Source organism: Leptinotarsa decemlineata, unplaced genomic scaffold (assembly GCF_025532065.1).
Source record: "Leptinotarsa decemlineata unplaced genomic scaffold, Ldec_3_MD MMD2_tig00002159_RagTag_RagTag, whole genome shotgun sequence".
NCBI classification, from domain to species: Eukaryota; Metazoa; Arthropoda; class Insecta; order Coleoptera; family Chrysomelidae; genus Leptinotarsa; species Leptinotarsa decemlineata.
This window is the reverse complement of record NW_027412574.1, coordinates 4,935,886-4,957,872: the sequence shown is the minus strand read 5'-3', so window position 1 is coordinate 4,957,872 and position 21,987 is coordinate 4,935,886. Positions and strand designations below refer to the sequence as shown.

General features: G+C 36.6%; 1 protein-coding gene across 4 annotated transcripts in view; it reads right to left on the bottom strand.

Moving 5' to 3' along the window:
- Window positions 1–21,987, bottom strand: part of LOC111502425 (potassium channel subfamily K member 1) — a 109,886-nt gene that overhangs the window by 63,609 nt on the left and 24,290 nt on the right. The window lies entirely within an intron of this gene.

Sequence of the window (21,987 nt, the reverse complement as noted above, 5' to 3'; positions counted from 1 at the left end):
TTCATGACCAACCAATAATCCTCCTCAAAATAACGTGAGTTGGCGTATGTAGTTGTAACATATGCCTTGTAATCCAAAGATAGTGTTTTCAAATCCCATGGACCCTATAATTTTTTTTATTATCAACAGTAACGTTATACAAAAAAAAATTGTATGATACATTTGTTAAAAGTGATTTTATTTTGCTCGTGAGTTTGCTCCACTTGCTGACGCTCGTTTTGCAATAATCCCCACTCACAAAATGAAATGCCACTTTCAACACTTGTAGGTAAAACGTGAATAACTATTTTTCCACAAAAACGGCTTTATTAAGAAAACTTGTCGAATTAGGTATAGGGACATGTATCTCATCTTGAAGCATATTTCACCATCTTTCAATATATAGAGTAATATACAGGGGGTTTTATTTGAAAAAATGAACTTTTGACTACTTTTATGCACAATGGAAATAATAGTAATTTTAGCACGCCCTGTATGATATGGAGTCGATTTCTTGGTGTTATTTGAATATTTCGAGTGTGTCCAAACTATCATCAAAATATCAACTTTTCATGAATTGAGAGTACTGATTTACTTAATTTCAATTAAGGCTATGTTTTGCCATATTTAGCACAATTTATTTTTTATCTCGAAAACAGATAGAGATAGGTATAGGACATTATTCACAAAAAAGTATTAAAATACTAGAGCAATTCCAAAAATGTATTAATATATGGGGTGTTCCATTTAAAAAAATATAATAGCTAGGACTTTTTGATAGAAGTGGCAACGCCGCAATGCTGAAAATATTTTAGATCGATAGAACAGGTAAGGAAATGTGAGAGGCGAAATTTTCAGAAAAATCATGCTTGGCCTTTTCCAGAAACGTCTAACCTACCATCGACCGTGAGTCACGCTGTATTAGAAGTTGCTGACTAATAGGACATGTTTCATCCAGAATAACTGTTTTTAATCAACGCAGCAAATTTTCGGGGTTGATTAGACATCTACACTTGTATAGATTCTGATATCAATTGTACATTTTCAATATATGTCGAGTTATTAGCTAAAGCAGTGGTTGTTTTCTGTCAGAAAACATATATAAAGGTAATAGTCAAAATGCATTTAGGCTTGTCAGTGATTTTATTGTCAACTTTTACTTAGGTAAACGCTGAAAACAGCAAAACAATCTATGAATTATCATATGGTGTAAATAATTCACAACTTCCGACTCTGAAAACTCTCACATACATTTATAGTTAGTACATACATACAAAAAAAATATTTTTGTATGATTGAACACTACACAATTACTTTTTTACTTCTTCGAGTCCTAAATAGTACTACATAATTCAAAAAGAATAGGCTCTACAGATTCTTAAATCTTGAGTGATGCATTCGATTAGGAATATTTTTAATAATTGGCCCTTAATATAATCGAATCGGCAAACTTGTTCACCATCTTGAATTCTTAAATCAATAAATGAATATGCTATATTTGGCCCCAAAAATCACTACAAAGAAATTTCGCATGGATTCGTTCCATGGTTCATGAATAACAAAACTTGTTCTTCATCTTGTCTTTTTTCTATATGAAAAATATATTTTGTCTATATGAAAATATATTTTGTCACATCCGAATATGAACATCTGCCAATCCCATGAATTTTTAAAATCTACTTGAAACATAGTTCATCATTGTCCAAATGATCTGGGTTACTTGAATATTACACAAATGCAAAATTATCATTTGTACAATTTTCTCAGGTGCCCAACATGATGGTTTCCATCGATTGTTTTCTTTTTTAGTAGTTTATATGAATAGTTGTTATGTTGAGCATTGTTTAGACGCTTTGGTTGAGATTGTAGTAGGGAGAAATGTCATTAGTGTCAAATACGTCAGCATTGTATAAACTGAAACTCCTGGACACCAACATCAAAGGGACCGACGCTAAGTGAGACTACTGTATATAGTATACTGTGTCTATATGCTCACTTCTATAATAAATGTGACTTCCTCGCGTTTTTGTCTTCACCATCGTTCCATATACATTCACCCTTTCAGGGAATGTTAGCTTTGCAGCTCATCACCTTGGACAATAAATAATCAATGAAAGTGTATTTATTCAAGTTTTGGTAGAACTGACACGCTGACAACGCTGTCCATAACGATGAAATATTGACCCTATGTGTTCATCGATAATTTAGTTGCCACGCAGAGTCGATATGATTTCACAATAACGAATACAAATTATAATTGAGTTTATCACGAATAGCTGATGTATATTTTATGAAAGGGAAAATTCCATTTGTATTTTTTCTTTGTTTATCATCGTGCCAGTGTATTAGAGTTTCTTGCTTCGACGACAGTCGTAATTAAAATTTTCGTCAATCATAAAACGCAAAACTGACGTTTTGAAAAGTTGTACACTTTTTCTTTGAATACACAATCTCGACGTCATGATATAGCAAAACAAGAGCATTTTTCCTTAGAATTGTTTTACGTTGACTCCGTTAACCTATATATTTTTGATACATCCTTTATACAGTGCCTATCTTTAATGCCCCCCCTTTTATTTTTTGAACGGATTAACTCAAAAAATTTGAATTTGAGATAATGAGAGATAATGAGATAAATTTATACATGAATACTTCATTTTGAAGTAAAATTGACAGATGAAACTTTCAAGATGGCGACTGGGCGCCATAAGAGCAGCAGTCTGATTTTCCCTGACCACCCACGAAAAACCCTGAGAGAAAAAACCGTTCGTTTACAATGAGGTGGATGTTTTGCCAATACACCGCTTACCTTTCGTCTTGTTTGAATTGACATTTTTTGTACCGGAAGGAAATTACAAGAAATTATTCCTCATTATAATTTGCTAATTATTGCATAATTATAAGTCAACTAAGCATATTATAGTATAATAAAAATTTTAGAAGATATCTAATAAAAATTAAATAACAGCAGTGGTCAGTATGACAATGATAATTAGGGTAATAGCATAGTATTGATGCATTGAACCGTTATTTAATGAAAATTCATTACACTTTTATCAATGATAATGAAACAATTTTCATACTAATTACTTTACTAAAGATGTGTTTCACTACACACTAGCTTCCAACTGATACATAAAACTATTCTACAATGCAGTTTATACAATACTTATCACATAACTCAACTAGTTAATTAAGACGATTATAGATAAATGGATTGATTTCAAGAAAAATTAATTACTATACCATACCAAGTAAGCAGATAAAATTTAAACAATAATTGGTTAATGGCGAATAATTCTCAGAATTTTATGAAGATGTGTTCGACAGTATAAAAAAATAGAAAAAAAACATGATCTAGTAGTTTATAGTTTAAAAGTTGAATAGTTTATTTGAATGAGATGTATGTCAATGAAGAATTGTCTGAATAAACACGATAAAAATTGGATTTGAAGTTTTTATACGAAACAAATGGTCAGTGATTACTTTCTTTCTTGTTGTCTGTTTCATATGATATTTGAATGTTTTCGTTTATTGATTTCCAGGGATTCCAGCAGGTTCAATTTCTCTCCTTTACTTGCTTTGAGTTCATGTTGAAATCGTGGTTGTTCTCTGAAAGGTGGCAAGTATGGGTGGAATTGATCCTTTTTAGTTCAAAACTTTTTTATGTTCTGAAATTATTGTTTTGAAAATTCTAGACGTCTGTCCTATATACACATTTGGAATTATCCACACACAAACAACTAATTTATTGTCCTTGTCAATGTTTACCTTGTTCTTTATACAGTGTGTAAAAGCCAAATGAAATAAATTTATTATTTCGGTTACTGTACATATTAAAAAAAATCCCAAAAACGTCAAATGTAAATTATAATGTACGTAAAAATGTACAATCCCCAATTTTTTAAATGGAAAGTATAGGTTTGTGAGATATCGTTCGAAAGGTCTCTTCATTCTCTATTCAAAAATGTTATCATTTTCAAGTGGTAGCAAAATTGATGAAATACACTCAAAACCTAAAATGTAATCTGAAACGTAATAATAGAATACGAAAAAAAACTATGGATGTTAACGAAGTAGATGTTCAAAATGTTCAGCGCGAACGTCTTGGCAACATCCGCATCTCAATTAAAACTGTAATGTGGTGGTGCTCCATCCTGCTGCAACCATATCGTATTCACTGGAACTCGAGGGTTTCCTGGATCAGGATATAAATTTGCTAAAGTTGGAATGACATCATTTTGACGTAGTGCCAAATAATTTTCACCATTCAAGTTGCCCTCAATCAAAAAGGGACCAATGATATGGTTTCCTACAATCTCTGGCCAAATATTAATCTTTTGAGGGTATTGCGTGTGTTCTCTCATCCAGTGAAGATTTTTCGTTGACCAGTAGCGGTACTTTTGCCGATTAGCATGACCGTTAAGAGACAAAGTACACTCATTAGAAAACATAACGTCTTCTAACACACGAGGTGTTAAAAAATAACAATTTGGTGCTGGGAAAGAACTCCAGTAGGTAATATTTAAACTTGAAGTTACCGAACTTCAAACTTGAATTAAAATACTGACAACCAATGTTGTAACATTCAAAACAAGTTTTCAAGGCGTTTTAAAGTAATGTTGTCACGAAAATTATTTACAGTTTTTAACGGATACTATCTAAAAAGGACATTGCTATGGTTTTTGCCTTACTTTCTTATTATCAATACCTCAACATGAAATAAGTTTTGACTATATCGCAATTTCGGGAACCACATGATTTTATTTTATTTTATCTTAATTTTTGCAATAAACTTGAAAGCGATAACATTTTAGAATAGAAAATGAAGAGACCTATCAAACGATATATCACAAGCCTTCCTATTTAAAAAATTGGGGGTTGTATCTGTCATTTGACGGGGGTTGAAGGTAGGGGTACTATTTTTCCGTTGAAGTATGTCAAATTATAATTTAAATTCGACTTGTTTCAGGATTTTGATAAAATATGTACCGTAACCGAAATAATGAATTTAATTCATTTGGCTTGTACACACTGTATGTTTACCGAAGATGTTACAAGTCTTGTATGCTGTGTTGATGTTCGGTTTAGTAGGCATTTTTTTTGATGATTTTCTGGTATATGTTAGTGTTTTGTAGGTATTAGTATTATGTGGAGATAGATTTACTTAATGGCCTTTTGACATTGTTTTTTGAATTATGTTCGGGTTGAAATTGTAATTTTTTGCAAAATCTTATATCAAAATCAGTTTTTTTTAAACTATGTGAAGTATCTGATGAGTTGTGGATCATACAATGATAAGCTAGGAATATATGTTGATGATGGTGATTAGAACAGTTGTTCTAGTCATGATGATGATGATGATGATTATTGTAATTGTGAGGTCCAAAAAAATTATCGAATTATTGGTTTCCAATCATATTGCAAATTTAATGCTTTTGTGAATAGTGTTTCTGTATAGACCAATAAAATTTCCACAAGAAATGAATTGCCTATTATGAGGATTTCTTTGTTGCCATATATGCTGCTATTGAATTCAAAATAGTTTTGGTCTAGACATGTTGACAATAGTGAAAGGATATTCGAATGAATAAATGGGTTTGGGTCATTACGATGTCATCGATGACATGAGTGAAGATGACAGTGTTCTATGTAAATGAAATTTTACCACTCACATTTACTATATTTTGTAGGAATTATGTAAAAGCTATCTGAATCAATTCCATAACGAATGTTTGGAATACGAACTGAATAGAGGAAATTGTTTTTGTATAATTTAGTGTTCATATGAAAGTATTTGTTTCGAAAGTATTTTTGTTTTTATGAAAGTAGTTGTTTCGAAAAGGCTTTTTATTCCAGTTTCTGTCTCTGAAAGTTATTCCTTTGCATGATCTTAACGTCTTTGTATAGAATTACTTTTTTGAAATTGATTGCTTCCTTCCTTTCTTCGGAAGATTTCCACATTTATTGTATTGAGAGTAGAAGTATACAGAGCCAAAACGTTTCTGTCCTAAAAAAATTAACCTCTTCTAAAAAATTCCTTTTTCAAGTACTATGTCACAAGTGCTATTGCAAAATCCGATTCCTTAAATGGGAACTGCAGTGAATTAGTACTTTACATAAGTCACTAGTGCATATAACAAATATAAGAGAGCCCAAAATGAACCCTTGAGGTATACCATAATTCACTTCAAACCAATCTGGAAGGTAACCATTAAAAGGCTAGGGCCGTACTGCAGGAAGGTTGGTAGGATGGTGGATGGTAGATAGCTGCCTGGCAAACACCCTGCTATTTATAAACGTGAGTAACAGAACAACGCTAGCCGCAGTGGCCCCTCACTAACATCTAACCTCCAGAAACCATCCGAAGGTACGCCAGGCGTCTATCCAACCTAATCAGTCGTGTTTGATATTCCAGCCAGGTAGTCTAGCTAGGGAGGAAAACGTAATAAGTTCTGTGTACAAAAGAAGGGTAATTTGGGACCCAGCAGACCCATTGAGGAAAAATTCAAAAATTTTGACGACACTGCTGATATAACTTCTCAGAAGTTCGTTGAAGTTCTTTGCAATTTGCATTCAGCCAAATTCAAAAGTAGGTCGAATGCCTCAACTGACATCCTTAAATACAAATAAAATTTGTCAGGGTGTTGTCGTAATTTTTTTGTAGACGCTCACGAATTCTCCGTCCTATTGACGCTTTAAATTGTAAGTATGCACCCACGGTTTTTTTATAAACTACACAAAGAAGGTCACCCAGCCAGACCGCTAGTTTCATATACCAATACCCCTAATTATAAGCTGTCAAAATTCTTAAATTGCAAATTCAGGGAGATCACTAATTTCATACCTTTTCACACGATACTAAATTCTATAGACTCGACAAACTAACTCAACAACATAAAAATTAACAACAACATTAAATTAGTATCGTTTGACATCAAGAACATGTTTCCAAATATTCCAACAGATGAATGCCTTCCCCTGATTAAAAACATATTAGATAAACATAATACTAACCCATATGTCAACAGTGAACTCTGTGAACTGTTCAACACGTGTTCAAAACAAAACTATTTTAAATTTAATAATACATTTTATATACAGAACTCAGGCCTACCGATAGGATCACCGATAAGTCCGTTACTAGCTGATATATTCCTAAACAATTTAGAGACTAATCTAATTTTGAATAACTGTCTTTCCCATAAACATATTGTGTTCTGGTTTAGATATGTAGATGACATATTAGTATGCTTCGATGGTTCAACTAGACAAATATCTCATTACTTGAAATTCCTCAATAGTCTACACGATAAGATTAAATTCACCGTAGAGATAGAAGAGAACAATGAGATAAATTTTTTAGATCTGACAATATCCAATAACAGTGATAAACTCGACTTTAACATTTTCCGAAAAAACACATTCACAGATTGCACAATACCTTTTGACTCTTTTAACCCGATTTCACAGAAATTGTCTGCATTCAGGTCAATGATACATAGGGCTTTCACAATACCCCTACCCCCTACCACTCTAGTTAACAACATAATAATGAAATATCAACAAAAATCAATAATGAAAGAACTATACTCAATTTCCACAAGACCAGAACACAAATATGTTAGTATTGTAATGAATCTGAAGCCGGCCCTGACCGGTGTCCCAGTCAGCCAACGCATGACGCATACCGCGAAAACTCCGGATGGGTCCCGAAATCCGCAGAGGGATCCGGAACGTTCGTTGACGATATAAAAACGTCGCTATTCGTCCCGAAGAGTAGTCTGTACCAAGAAAGCGAATCGAGCGGTTAACAAACGGTGAAGATAAATTAAGCGTTAGTTACTGAGTGGTGTAAATAAATTAGTTGTGATAGTGAAGTATTGTTAAAATAAATTTGTTTAAGACAGTCAATTCTTTAATTCGTTACAATTGGTGATCAGATGTGGATTTTCAAAATAAATTTGTGAGCGCTTGGTGGACAATTTTTGTATCACAGTGAAATTGACTATAAAACTTTCGCACTTTCGCGCAGATAGACTGGTGATTCATTGTGTTTCGCGAAGCGGACAGTACCGGACGACGGAAATATAAACTGATAGACCTTTCTCGCGAAAAATAGATTTGTGAAAATAAATAAGTGTTTCGGACTCCATTAAATAAGTGGACATATTCAGTTTTGAGTAAAATAGACAGTAAGAGATGAAATGTGTTCAAGGAAAGTGCGCCTAGTGGACTTGAAAGTTGCCGAATTGAAGCAAGAATTGGAGGAGAGAGAACTAGATTCTTCCGGAAAAAAATCAGTACTCCAGAAGAGACTATGGGACAACTTGATTGAATCAGGAGAAGATCCCGAAACATATTTATTCGAAGTTTCTGGGGGTGATTGGAGTTCAATAATGAGCAAACTCGATGGACTTCAACAAAATTCGGTAAGTCTGGAGGAGAAGCTTCTGAAAAATTCGAAGAGTTTGAAAGATGAACTTCAACAAAATTCGGTAAGTCTGGAGGAGAAGCTTCTGGAAAATTCGAATAGCTTGAAGGAAGAACTTCTAGAAAATGCAGAGGGCTTGAAGAAAGAGCTTTGTAGTGTGGCAAGCCTACTCGAAGAAAGGATAGGAACCATCGAGACAGAGATAGACAAAATCAGAGAGGAAATCAAAGGGGAGATCAAAGATGAAATCGGAGCAGAAATGAAGAAAATGGAAAAAAAGTTAGGCAATGAAATCAAAGGCGAATTCGAGGCAGAAATCAGCAATATGAAAAAAACAATTAGCAAGTTGCAAAACCAAATTGTTAATTCTGCCCACCCCACAGAAACGGTTACTGAAAACTCAATTCCGGAACTGAAAGATGTCAAACTCAGTTCTGAACCAGGAAAGCTCTCCATGAAGCCGCCCCAGTTCGACGGAAAAACTCCTTGGGCAAATTACCGCCGACAATTTGAAGCTGCGGCCAGAGCGAATGGATGGAATGCAGGAGAAGAGGCGGTAGCATTAACATTGGCGTTGCGTGGAGAAGCAACGAATATCCTGCAAACCCTCACGGCCCAGGAACAGGAAGACTATGACCAACTTGTAAAGCATCTTGAACTGCGGTATGGACAGGCCCACCTAGAGCACGTTTACCATTCACAGCTCAAGAACCGCTGCCAGAAATCAGGAGAATCCCTACAGGAGTTTGAAGCCGACATAGCTCGATTGGTCCGTCTGGCGTATCCTGCTACACCTGAAAATGTAATGGAGCGGTTAGCAGTTCAAGCATTCTTGGATGGACTTCGCGACCAAGAAACGAGACAGGCCTTGACGCTAGCTCGTCCCAAACATCTCGTGGATGCACTGGCAAGCGCTCTGAAGTTTGAGGCGGCAAAACAATCCTGCAAGAGCCAGAGCAAAGTTCGAGCTATCGAGGAGGATGGACAAGTGCATGCAGGTATTGAGGCCACCATCAGAAAAGTAATGAAAGAAGTTTTGCCTGAGAGGAAAAATATAAGATGCTGGAACTGTGGAAAAATTGGACATGTGCATATCAAATGTCCAGCTTTCAAAGAATCGACACCAAATCAGGAAAACTAGAGGGGGTCGATGAGAAGGGGCAATCGTCGACCTGTACCCAGCAAGCCCCCGTAAAAAACGCATATGTTGCCGTTCTCCAACGACAAAACAAAGGTGTTTTCGTAGGCGGCCTCATCAACAACGAGCCTTGCACCATGCTGCTAGATACAGGTGCGACGAGAACCATTCTTGGGCCAACCTTTGCCAAAACACCGGCAAGAATTGAACCGTCAAGCTGGAAGTTACGCACTGCAACAGGGGAGCCAGCCAATGTACTTGGAGAACTGCCAATTGAATTGGTGTTGGGCAGCACAAAATTGAAACATCGTGCATTGGTGGCGGACATCGAGGGCGATGCGATGATTGGAATGGACATAATGAATTCCAGAGGGTTCGAGCTGAATTTTCAAGACGGCGTCCTACGTGTCGGCGGAGAAGAGCTGGTGCTTCATGGAAGAAGCGAAGAGATGATTAGAGTCCTGTTGGCCGAAGACGTGTGCGTACCTGAGAGGGCTGAAACCATACTAGAGGCTAGCTTGGACGGTGATGCGAGCAGCGGGAATGTGGTAATGTTCGAGCCCAAGATACATGACGAGAAAATTGGACGAGGAATCGCACTGGGGAAGACCCTGTTGCGTGTTGATAAAGTTGTGCCGGTCAGGATCATGAATGTCAACTACTTTCCCGTGACCCTGAAGAAGGGAACAATGCTGGGGCACTGTTCGTCCATTTCCTCCGTCATACGGAGTGTACGCAGTTCAGTTAGCCAAGCCAACAACTTGCCTAAAGAGTTGGAGAAGTTAATTGACATTTCCTCCAAAGACATACCATCAACTCACCGATCTAAATTGAGGGAGTTAGTCAAGAGGTACCAGGAAATCTTCGATATTGGAGAAGGAAAAGGCGGCAGAACGAATGTGGTTCAGCATAGAATCGACACTGGGAATGCCCGACCAATCCGGCAATCGGCTAGAAGACTCCCTCTTGCCAAGAGAGAAGAGGCAGACAAGATAGTCAGCGATATGGGAAAAGAAGGAGTCATCGAACCTTCTGACAGCCCCTGGTCTTCCCCAGTCGTGTTAGTGAAGAAGAAGGACGGCTCGACAAGGTTCTGCGTGGATTATCGCCAACTAAATCACGTAACAAAGAAAGACAGCTACCCTCTTCCAAGAATCGACGACACCCTAGACACGCTAGCCGGCTCCACAATTTTCTCGACCTTGGATTTGAAGAGTGGATATTGGCAAGTTGAATTGGCCCCAGAAGATCGAGAAAAGACAGCTTTCACCATCAGCTCAGGATTGTGGCAGTTCACGGTTATGCCATTTGGGCTTTGTAATGCTCCAGCGACCTTCGAGAGATTGATGGAGATGGTTCTCAAAGGGCTATCATGGAAGACGTGTCTAGTGTATCTCGACGACATAATCCTGGTCGGAAAATCGTTCGACGATCATTTGAAAAACCTGGAGGAGGTGTTCATGCGTCTGAGGAGTTCTGAATTAAAACTGAGTCCCAAGAAATGCCATCTGTTCCAGAAAGAAGTCCGTTACCTTGGCCACGTTGTCTCTGGAGAAGGAGTGGCGGTAGACGAACAAAAGATCAAAGCAGTTAAGGACTGGCCCATTCCAAAAGACATACATCAGCTTCGGAACTTCCTTGGTTTATGCACCTACTACCGCCGATATGTGCTGGGGTTTGCCAACATCGCCAAACCATTGACTCGCCTCACAGAAGGGCAGATCCAGTTCCAGTGGTCTGAGGAATGCCAAGACTCATTCAAGAAGCTGAAAAAAGCTTTGATCAACGCTCCCGTTTTGAGCTATCCCTTACCTGACGGAAAGTTCATTTTGGATACGGACGCCAGCAACGTGGGACTTGGAGCAGTCCTTTCTTAAATCCAGGATGGACAGGAGAAAGTTATTGGCTACTTCAGCAAAACGCTCAGTAAACCAGAGCGTAATTACTGTGTCACCAGGCGAGAGCTGTTGGCCGTAGTCGAAGGTGTAGAGCATTTCTACAAATACGTGTATGGAAGACGATTTCTGTTTAGAACGGACCATGCAGCTCTCAAATGGCTTCTGCAGTTTAAAAATCCCGAGGGCCAAGTAGCGCGCGTTGAGAGATTACAAGAATTTGACTTCGAAATAGAACATCGAGCTGGGATTAGCCATAAAAACGCAGATGCCCTATCACGGAGACCTTGCCCCGATGACTGCTCACATTATCGACGAGCAGAAGAGAAGGAAGCAGCTATTTGTAGAACTACAGCGGTAGACGACAACTGGGAAGATGATAAGATCAAGGAAGACCAAGAGAAAGACCCAGATCTTGGTTTAGTCATAGGATGGAAGAAAAGTAATCGAAGACCATCGTGGCAGGAGGTAGCAGGTTATTCGCCAGTGGTCAAGTCCTACTTGGCACAATGGAACTCCCTTACTTTGGAAAACGGGGTTCTGAAGCGGGTGTTGGAGTCTGAAGACGGTGCAGAAGAAAGGCACCAGACAGTGGTACCCAGGAGCAGACGACGGGAGGTGCTCGAAGAAATCCATGATGGAGTCACTGGAGGACATCTGGGAGTAACGAAGACCCTCCAGAAAGTAAGACAACGGTTTTACTGGATTAATTGTCAAGCCGACGTCAAGGACTGGTGCAATGGTGGAACGAATGAATAGGACTATAAACCGCCACTTGTCCAAGGTAGTCTCTGACCATCAAAGAGACTGGGACCAATACCTCCACCTGTTCCTGCTGGCTTATCGTTCGGCAGTGCACGAGTCAACCGGCCAAACCCCTGCCAGTATTATAATGGGACGAGAGCTGCGGCTTCCTTGCGACCTAAAATTTGGGATGCCTCCAGAACAAGACACTGCGGGGGAAGACTATGTCAGCAAGCTTCGGCAGAGAATTGACGACATTCATGAACGAGTCCGTCTGAACATCCGGAGTGCCAGCGATAGGATGAAGGAGGCCTATGACATCAAGGCGAATGCTGGAGGATTCGAAATCGGCGACCTAGTTTGGCTGTACAATCCTAAGCGCCGCCGTGGTTTATCACCGAAGTTGCGGAACTCGTGGGAAGGTCCGTACAAAATCATGAAAGAGATTAATGACCTCGTCTACCGAATCCATAAGCCACCTCGAGGAAAGCCTAGGGTCGTCCATTTTAATAGACTGGCTCCTTATGCTGGAAATCACGACCAAGTTCGCGCCCTCAGACCACCAGAGGATGAAATGACGTTCCAGCAATTCATATCCTTATACTCGAACGGACAGAAGGTCGTACATGGGGTAACTCGAGAAGAGCCACGAGACCTTTTCAAGGTTGCAATTGATTACGCCCTAGCGCACTGCGTGGCAAAGGATCTCCAGGATCTCACAGTGCAAATATGGAGAGTTCTGCAGGTATCGACACACGCCAAGAATGACATTTCGGGGCGAAACGTCTTTAAGGAGGGGGCAATGTAATGAATCTGAAGCGGGCCCTAACCGGTGTCCCAGTAAGCCAACGCATGACGCATACCGCGAAAACTCCGGATGGGTCCCGAAATCCGCAGAGGGATCCGGAACGTTCGTTGACGATATAAAAACGTCGCTATTCGTCCCGAAGAGTAGTCTGTACCAAGAAAGCGAATCGAGCGGTTAACAAACGGTGAAGATAAATTAAGCGTTAGTTACTGAGTGGTGTAAATAAATTAGTTGTGATAGTGAAGTATTGTCAAAATAAATTTGTTTAAGACAGTCAATTCTTTAATTCGTTACAGTATCAATTATGCTGGTAGAATCTCCGAGAATATTAAAAATTATTTCTCAAAATTCAATTTACAAACATCCTACACATCCAACGGAAATTTAGGAAACATATTATTTAATGCCAAACCTAAATTAGAGAAAGGGAAGAGATCTGGTATATATCGAATAGAATGTGGTGAATGCCGCGCCATATATACAGGCCTAACTGGGAGACATTTTGATACAATGTACCACGAACATGTGATTTCGAATAAAAAATCATTAATGTACGAACATCTTCAAAATTCGAAACATAAAATAGATAAAGATAATTTAAAGATCCTACACACATGCAAAAAAGGGAAAATGATGACTCTGTTGGAATCTATGGAAATAAACAGGCCAAAGAAAAATCCCAATTCTATTGTCCTCAACGAACAACTTGATTTAAATAATAGTCCTCTCCTGAACCTATAATCCAGATCCCAAAACCTACATTATATTGAAAGCTTTGTTATGTTCATGGATTTTACAGGTATATGAAACGCAGGTACCGGGTATCAGGTATATCAGGTATATCAAATAATTTATGATAGAATAAGCAACATAGGTATAAATTACTCAGATTTAAATGTAATCAGTTAGTTTTGAAAATGGTGTAATAGCCGAAACCGGTCAAAAATAAAGAAATATAGTGGAAAATAGACAAAAGTGTGTTTTTGTAGTGTATCCTCAGTGAACATGAATTTCCACAAAAGAAACAAGTCGTCAATCGAAGAAGATACTTTTGAGTCATGTTCTTCTTTACAAAAATACACTCTTAAGAAAAACTCATAGCCAGGTTTGATAATCACTCAGCAGAATGGATTAAAGAACGTAATAATAATAATAATAATAATAATAATTTATTCTCCTCTTATTTTACATTTTTGTACATACATATGGCACAGTGCAGAAGATAAGCGGGGAAGGGGAATAAATGGGCAAATAAACAATACCTAAGTCTATAGTTGATAAAAGTATATATATATATATATATATATATATATATATATATATATATATATATATATATATATATATATATATATATATATATATATTTATATATATAACATTAATTATAAGAAATATAAGATAATGATAACATAACATAACGTAGTACATAAAAGGAATATAAAAATATATAATATAAACAATAAGTATATAGTTGATAAAATTATATATATATATATATATATATATATATATATATATATATATATATATATATATATATATATATATATATATACAGGGTGTTCATTTGAAAACTTCCCACCACGGATTTATCGAAAACTACTGATTGAAAGAAAAAACGCCGAGACACGTCAGAAGATACATCAAAGGGGACAACTTTTTAACCAATAACTACTTCACCCCTTTCACCCTCTGCACCCCAGGATCATTTCCTTGAAAATTTTAAATGACAAGGGGTATCGAGTGATAGCTTGTTTGAAAAGTCTTCCGAAGTCCTTCATTATGACGTTTATTTTTTTCAAATCGGTCGATTCGTTTTCCAGAAAATTAGAAAAATATTATTGATCCTAATTTGGGAATTTTCGAAACAATACATACAAAAATATTACATTTTATTTCAATAATTGTTCAAAATGTTGCCCGTTGGTGGCCAAACAATGATATAGGCGATGTTCAAATTCCTGACGGACATTTTCAAATACATGTTGTTGGATATCATGGCAGCTGTCGATAATGCGTTGACGAAGTTCATTCAAATTTGCACGTTGGGGAGTGAACACAATGGACTTCAAATGCCCCATAGAAAAAAGTCTAATGGCGTCAAATCCGGGGACCTAGCAGGCCATTCTATAGGCCCTCTTCGCCCTATCCATTTATCGGGAAACTCGTTGTCTAGCCATTGTCGAACCGGAAGAACATAGTGAGGAGGAGCACCGTCTTGCTGGAAATATATCTGAGCCTCATCAAGTGTAGGGTTTCCATCCTCTTCGATTTGGTTTTCAATGGTTTCAGTGATAAGCGGATTGATAGTAGTTTCCAACATATCCAAATAAATGTCTCCATTTAAATTTCTATCAATGAACAATGGCCCAAGCACTTTGTTTCCTAAAATGCCTGCCCATACATTAATTTTTTGAGGGTACTGGGTGTGCCCTTCCACAAAAGCATGCGGATTTTCATTGCTCCAATACCTACAGTTATGCTTATTAACAAATCCATTTAGATAAAATGTGCATTCATCAGTGAAGCAGACATTCTTCACACGAATGGTATTATCATTAATCGCTGCAGTCATTATTTCACAAAACTCCACTCGCCTATCAAAATCATCTTCGCTTAACTCTTGCAATATTTTCATTTTGAATGGATGAAATTTATGGAGTTTAGTAACTGTGTGTACAGAGCCTAATGAAATATGAGTCGCAGCAGCAATTTTGCGTAACGAAGTATTAGGATTTATTCCAAAATGACCTAAAACTTCAATTTGAGCGGCTTCATCCAAAACTCTTCTATTATCACGTTTTTTATTTGCAACCGATCCAGTTTGAGTAAATTTAGTAACTAGGTCCAAAACATACCTATGCGAAGTTAACTTATCTGGATGTCTGACATTAAACGTGACGGCAGTTTGGCGAGCACATTGATTTTGGGCACCATAAATCAGAATAATTTCCACTCTTTCGGCTAGTGTGTAAACCATTTTCGAAATAGATTCTGAATCAATGATTTACTTTTCACGATCTGAAAACTGTGACAGAGGTAACTGACAGGAAATTCAATTCCTTCTTTCACCTAGCAACTGAGAATAACTACACATGTAAACAATAAAAACAGTTCGTCTAGGATATCTGTGTTGATGAAAAAATCGCGGAAAAAATTGGGATTGGTATTTGGTTATTGCCACGTCTAATCATTCGAACTGCTGTTTATGTTGGTAGTTTTCGTTTTGAATTATAAACGAATTGTGGATTTGGCAAACCTTAAATGTAATTGAAATGAAAAGTGATATTTTCGTGTGTTTTTGTTTTCTATCGGAACAAATAAAAATTAATGCAGATTTTTCTAATTTTCTGGAAAACGAATCGACCGATTTGAAAAAAATAAACGTCAAAATGAAGGACTTCGGAAGACTTTTAAACAAGCTATCACTCGATACCCCTTGCCATTTAAAATTTTCAAGGAAATGATCCTGGGGTGCAGAGGGTGAAAGGGGGTGCAGTAGTTATTGGTTAAAAAGTTGTCCCCTTTGATGTATCTTCTGACGTGTCTCGGCGTTTTTTCTTTCAATCAGTAGTTTTCGATAAATCCGTGGTGGGAAGTTTTCAAATGAACACCCTGTATATATATACATATATACATACATATATACATATATACACACACACATACATACATATATGACATAAAATTAACTACTTATAATTCAAAAATTCAAATAAGCTCAACCATGTTATCTAAATATATAAGAAATTGTCAACGGTTAAAACGTATGAATTTATAAATGAATATAATATGGACAGATGAGCAATAAGGGGTTTCTATAAATTATTTTCTATAATTCTATGGATTTGATTTCTTGGCGTGTTTTTGATAAAGTTTTTCAGTTCTCTTTTGAATGAGATCTTAGGCGATATTTGCTTCAGTTTTTGTGGAAGGGAGTTGAAACATTTCGGTCCAAGATACAGGTACGCTCGCTGCATGATATTCTTTTCAGGTTTGATGAGGAAAAAATTATTTGCGTTTCTATACCTAGTGTTGTGCTGGTGTTCTATCGCTAGGAGCTCATATTTTCTAGAGTGTTGATAGATGGTAACTTTTAGGAAATACAGTTGACGTATATCTAACATTTTGGAAATTTTGAAAAGTTCTTCTGTTGGGTATCTTTTGGGTTTTCGGTAGATGGTTTTTAATATATATTTTTGGGTAATTTCGAGTGCTGATATATGAGTTCTCAAAGCTGCACCCCATGCTATAATACCGTAGGTTAAATGGCTTTCTATTAGTGTGGAGTATATTATACGCATTTGTTCGGTGTTATAAATGGAGGTAAGAATCCTCATTTTATATAATATAGTTCTTAATTTTTTTATCACGAAGTCTTTAATAAAAAAAGAAATTTACTGGTTCAGAATATTTTTTTGAAAAATATAACTTTTTGAATAAATCAGTTAAAAAAACTATTCAAGATAAAAAATATAAATATTACCATAAGCAATTCAGCAAGTCAAACCCAAAATTGATGTGGACAGGTATAAATTCTTTACTGAATAATTCAACTAACAAGAATGAAAAAATTAAAAGTTCAAATCTGAACGGTATGAATATTGATGATCCGCTTGAAATCTGTGAAGCAGTTAATTATTATTTCGTTACAATAGGTAATAGGTAATGAACCTAACCATAATATAAGAATATCTAATGACTTTTCAATTGATTCATCTATGTTTTTTGAACCTATTTGTATATCTGAAATAGAAGATATTATTGATCAACTCAATCCTAACAAAGCATGTGGATTTGATGAAATTGCTGTAAAAACTGTGAAAGCAGTCAAAACTGAAGTATCGCCAATTTTATTTTATATTATTTCCAAATCCTTCGAATGTGGAATAGTTCCAAAAAAAAAAGAAAATTGCAAAGGTTTCGCCTACATATAAAAGTGGGAAAAAAAACGATTTGAAGAATTATCGATCAATTTCTGTGCTTCCAATTTTTGCAAAAATCTTAGAGAAACTGATATATATGAGGCTTTTGAACTATCTGGAAAACAATAACCTTCTATATAAAACTCAATACGGTTTTCGCAGATCTAGCGATACAGTGACAGCGGTAATGGATGTAGGTTCGCAAATCCAAATAGAAATTGATAAAAATAAGAAGTGTTGTCTCTTGTCCCTCGATTTGTGCAAAGCTTTTGATTCATTTGACCATAGTGTATTGTAAAAAAATTATTCAATATTGGAATCAGAGGCAATCATCTAGAATGGTTTCAAAATTATTTGTATGGTAGAAGACAATATGTTTATATAGGCAGTCAAAAAAACTCTTTTCAAAATATAACTTGTGGTGTACCCCAAGAATCCATCCTTGGTCCTGTTTGTTTTTTTCCTTATTTATATTAATTCACTAGCCAATTTGGAATTGAATGGTATAATTAAACTATTTGTTGATTATACTACCATTATATATTTCTCAGACAGTTACGAAAAAATAAAAAATTATATGAAGCATGATTTGGATGAAATTCTCATTTGGCTTAATGAAGATAAGTTGGGACTTAATTTCAATGAATGTTCATATATGAATATTTTCTAAGACTAATTAGTACTTTAAATAATCCGATTATGTTTGAACAAAATTCCATTAAATATACAAGTACAACAAAATTTTTAGGTTCATACATTGATGATGGTGTTTGGGGAACAGTAGGTAAATCTAAATCCAAACCTCTGAAAACCTTAAAAAATAAAATAATAAGAAGTATTTAAAAATTACCATATTTTTGTTTGAACCAACATTGAACTTATATAAACCAAACTTTTTATTGGACTTAAATTCACTCTATAAAGTCAAAATCAGCTGCTTCATTCATTCTGTAAAAATTAATACAGAGAAATCAGTCTTGAATTTTACTCCAATTGGACATATTCACAATCACACATATTAACAACAGGTTCCATCCTGCTCCACGACAACGCCCGTCCACACGTTCCTGAAATCACCGCCCGAAAATTAAACTAATTGGGCGTGTAAGTTTTGCCTAAACTACCATACTCCCCAGACCTCTCGCCAACCGACTATCATATTTTCAAGCACTTCGATAACTTTCTCATCGGCAGGGCCAGACAAAACGGCCTTTGTCGACTGTTGTTTTTCCGTTAACCAGCTGTCGCACCCCTACGAACGACAACCCTCAGAAGTCGAAACTTGTGCGAGCTAAGGATTAATGAGGTCTTACCTTTTAACGTTTGATTCCTAACACGGGTTGAACGATAGCAAGTGAAAATCGATCGTTCAGACTGGGGCTTGAACCACCGACCAACACGGCAGTCAATTCGAGTGAGTGAACGAAGCACCCACGTCGAACCGACCGGCTACCGACCGACCGAAACTCCATCGAGTTTCCAGCACCCAGTTTGAAGTGGACTCATAAAAATGCCAAAACTTTCGAAATAAACCAGAATCTGCACCATTGGACCTAATAGACAATAAAAAGAAGTGAATTTTCATTTTGTTTGTTAGTTGGAATTGGGGAGATTGAGTATTTGTTTACGATCATTCGGATGAAAATCAGAGTTTTTTTGTTGCCCTTTAACTCTCTCTCTCTCTCTGCGAACTACTGATGAAGCACGTAGTTATGTTATTAACATCAATGTTTAATTGAATGAAACATCTCATACACCAACTATGGAATATATACTATTTTGGTTCATTATCCATCAAACCAAAAGCATACAACTTCCTCATTCCAGTTTTCAAAATCACTAGACAAAAAATAGATAATATCTATTAGGGTTGATATCTCCAATGTAATTGTACTATGAACAAAGAAGAGCAGATGTAACATTCTTCTGAGAGAGCATTGGGACATACCTCAATGGATTATGATTATTTTCAATCTTGAGCTAAAACATGTTTATTCAACATGGAGTCTATCAATACCGATGCTATTGACAGAAAGCCATCAGAAATACATTCTAGAAAGGTGTAATTCTGAAAGCATCCTCGTTGGAGGTCTCAAAGTTTCCTGCGCTCGTGTTATGGTAGAGGCCAAGATTACAGAATATGTTTGAGTGAACATATAAGTATAAAATTATAAATGGGCTGACTCGTTACTTGATGAAAATTATTAACACTATCCATGATAATCATCAAACATTTTTTAATTCTAGTGATACGAGTAGGTATACCGATGAAGCTACGGTGTTAGCTGAACGCGTTTAGAATTAATAAATATGTGTGAAAATTGTTTAATTTTCATCATGAATAAATATGAAATATTCTTCATTTTCATTGAAATGTTATAAAAAATGAGATTGATTATGAACTACCATATATATTGCGACTTTCACCGCGGATAGAGGTCAACAAAAATTACTAGCGAAATCATAAATTGTTTCAATATGCGTATCTACTAAACGTAGCGGGTCTTAGTCGTCTTTTTCATCAAGTCATTTTTTTGTTTTTGCATTAACTGGTTCTGGTACAACTCATTAATGCAGGGGTTGTAGATTGGAATCCTGCAAGAGGCATATTTTTCCGTGATTTGCACGAGCATTTATTCTCGAGCAACAGATATTAATATGCCTACCTAGTTATTCATTATTCTTATGTGTTAAATTGCTCAATGTAGGTTGTCGTACGTTAATATGTTGTTATACAATAATACCTATTTCGAAATTCAGATGTCTGCAGGTGTATGTTCTGCGACACAAAATCGAACAAGAAAGCTTAAGGAGGGAGTAACTCTCCACCATTAACACAAGGTAATGGTTCAATTGCAACAACAGCCATAGAAAAAGCAAATCTACTAGCTGAATAATTTGCGTCCCACTCCATAATCGATTTTCTGGGAAAGGCACCACCCACTATTCCCACACTAGAATCCACAATGCCGAAAATTAATTTTCGAGAGCGTCTAGTCAGGCGAATTTCGAAACAGAATCAGTGAATGATGGAGAAAGTCGTAAACCACCATATCCTCAAATATTTGGAAGGCTTCAACTTGAGCGATCATCAATATGGCTTTCGGAAATAAAAATCAACATGCGACCTTCTATCGTGTGTCACCCATTATTGGAATAACGCAATCAAGAAACATGAAGAATCAAGAGCTGTTGGACTTGATATTTCTAAGGCTTTTGACCGTGTGTGGCATGAGGGTTTGCTGGCCAAACTTCGATGATATGGCCTGTCGGATCATATTTATGCAAGTGGCCGTCGATGAATATCTCTCGAATACTTTTACCATCAACGCTGGGTTCCCCATGGGATCCATATTGTCTCCAACCCTCTTTTTATTGTAAAGCAACGACTTATTGGAAAAAAACAAGAATACAGTGTATTGCTTTGCTGACAACAGCACACTCGACTCATTCCATTTGTATTCCTAGACATTGGCTACGGAGGCACATCTTCACCGGCAGCAGGAGGTTGCATATCTTAATAAGGATCTAGAAGTGATTTCGAATTGGGGTGAAAGTAATCAGGTTCACAAACACGTCACTGGAATTGCAGAGGCTGCACTTCAAAAGCTTGAAACACTGTTCAGAACCAAAAAACTATACACACCTCAGCAACTTTTGATGCTTTATACAGCTCAAATCAGACTGTTTTTGGAATATTGTTCTCATGTATGGAGTTCCGCCCCAAAAAATATCCTAAAGTTGCTGGATTCCATCCAGAAAAGAGCCATCCGCATGACTGGAGACGCAAACATCACGTACAACCTTGATAGCCTTGAATATCGAAGAAAGGTTGGAGATCTGTCTCTCTTTTATAGTTACTTACAAGGAAAATGTTCAAGTGACCTGGCACAGTTGATTCCACCAAGAGCGATACATATCAAAAATACGCGACGGGCTGTGACTGCTCATCGTTTTGAGATTCAACTGAGTAAACCTCGAACTTCATGTTCAAGAATTCTTTCATCTGGAGAACTGCGTTTATGTGGAATAAACTTCCTGAGAACGTTTTTCCAAATGGA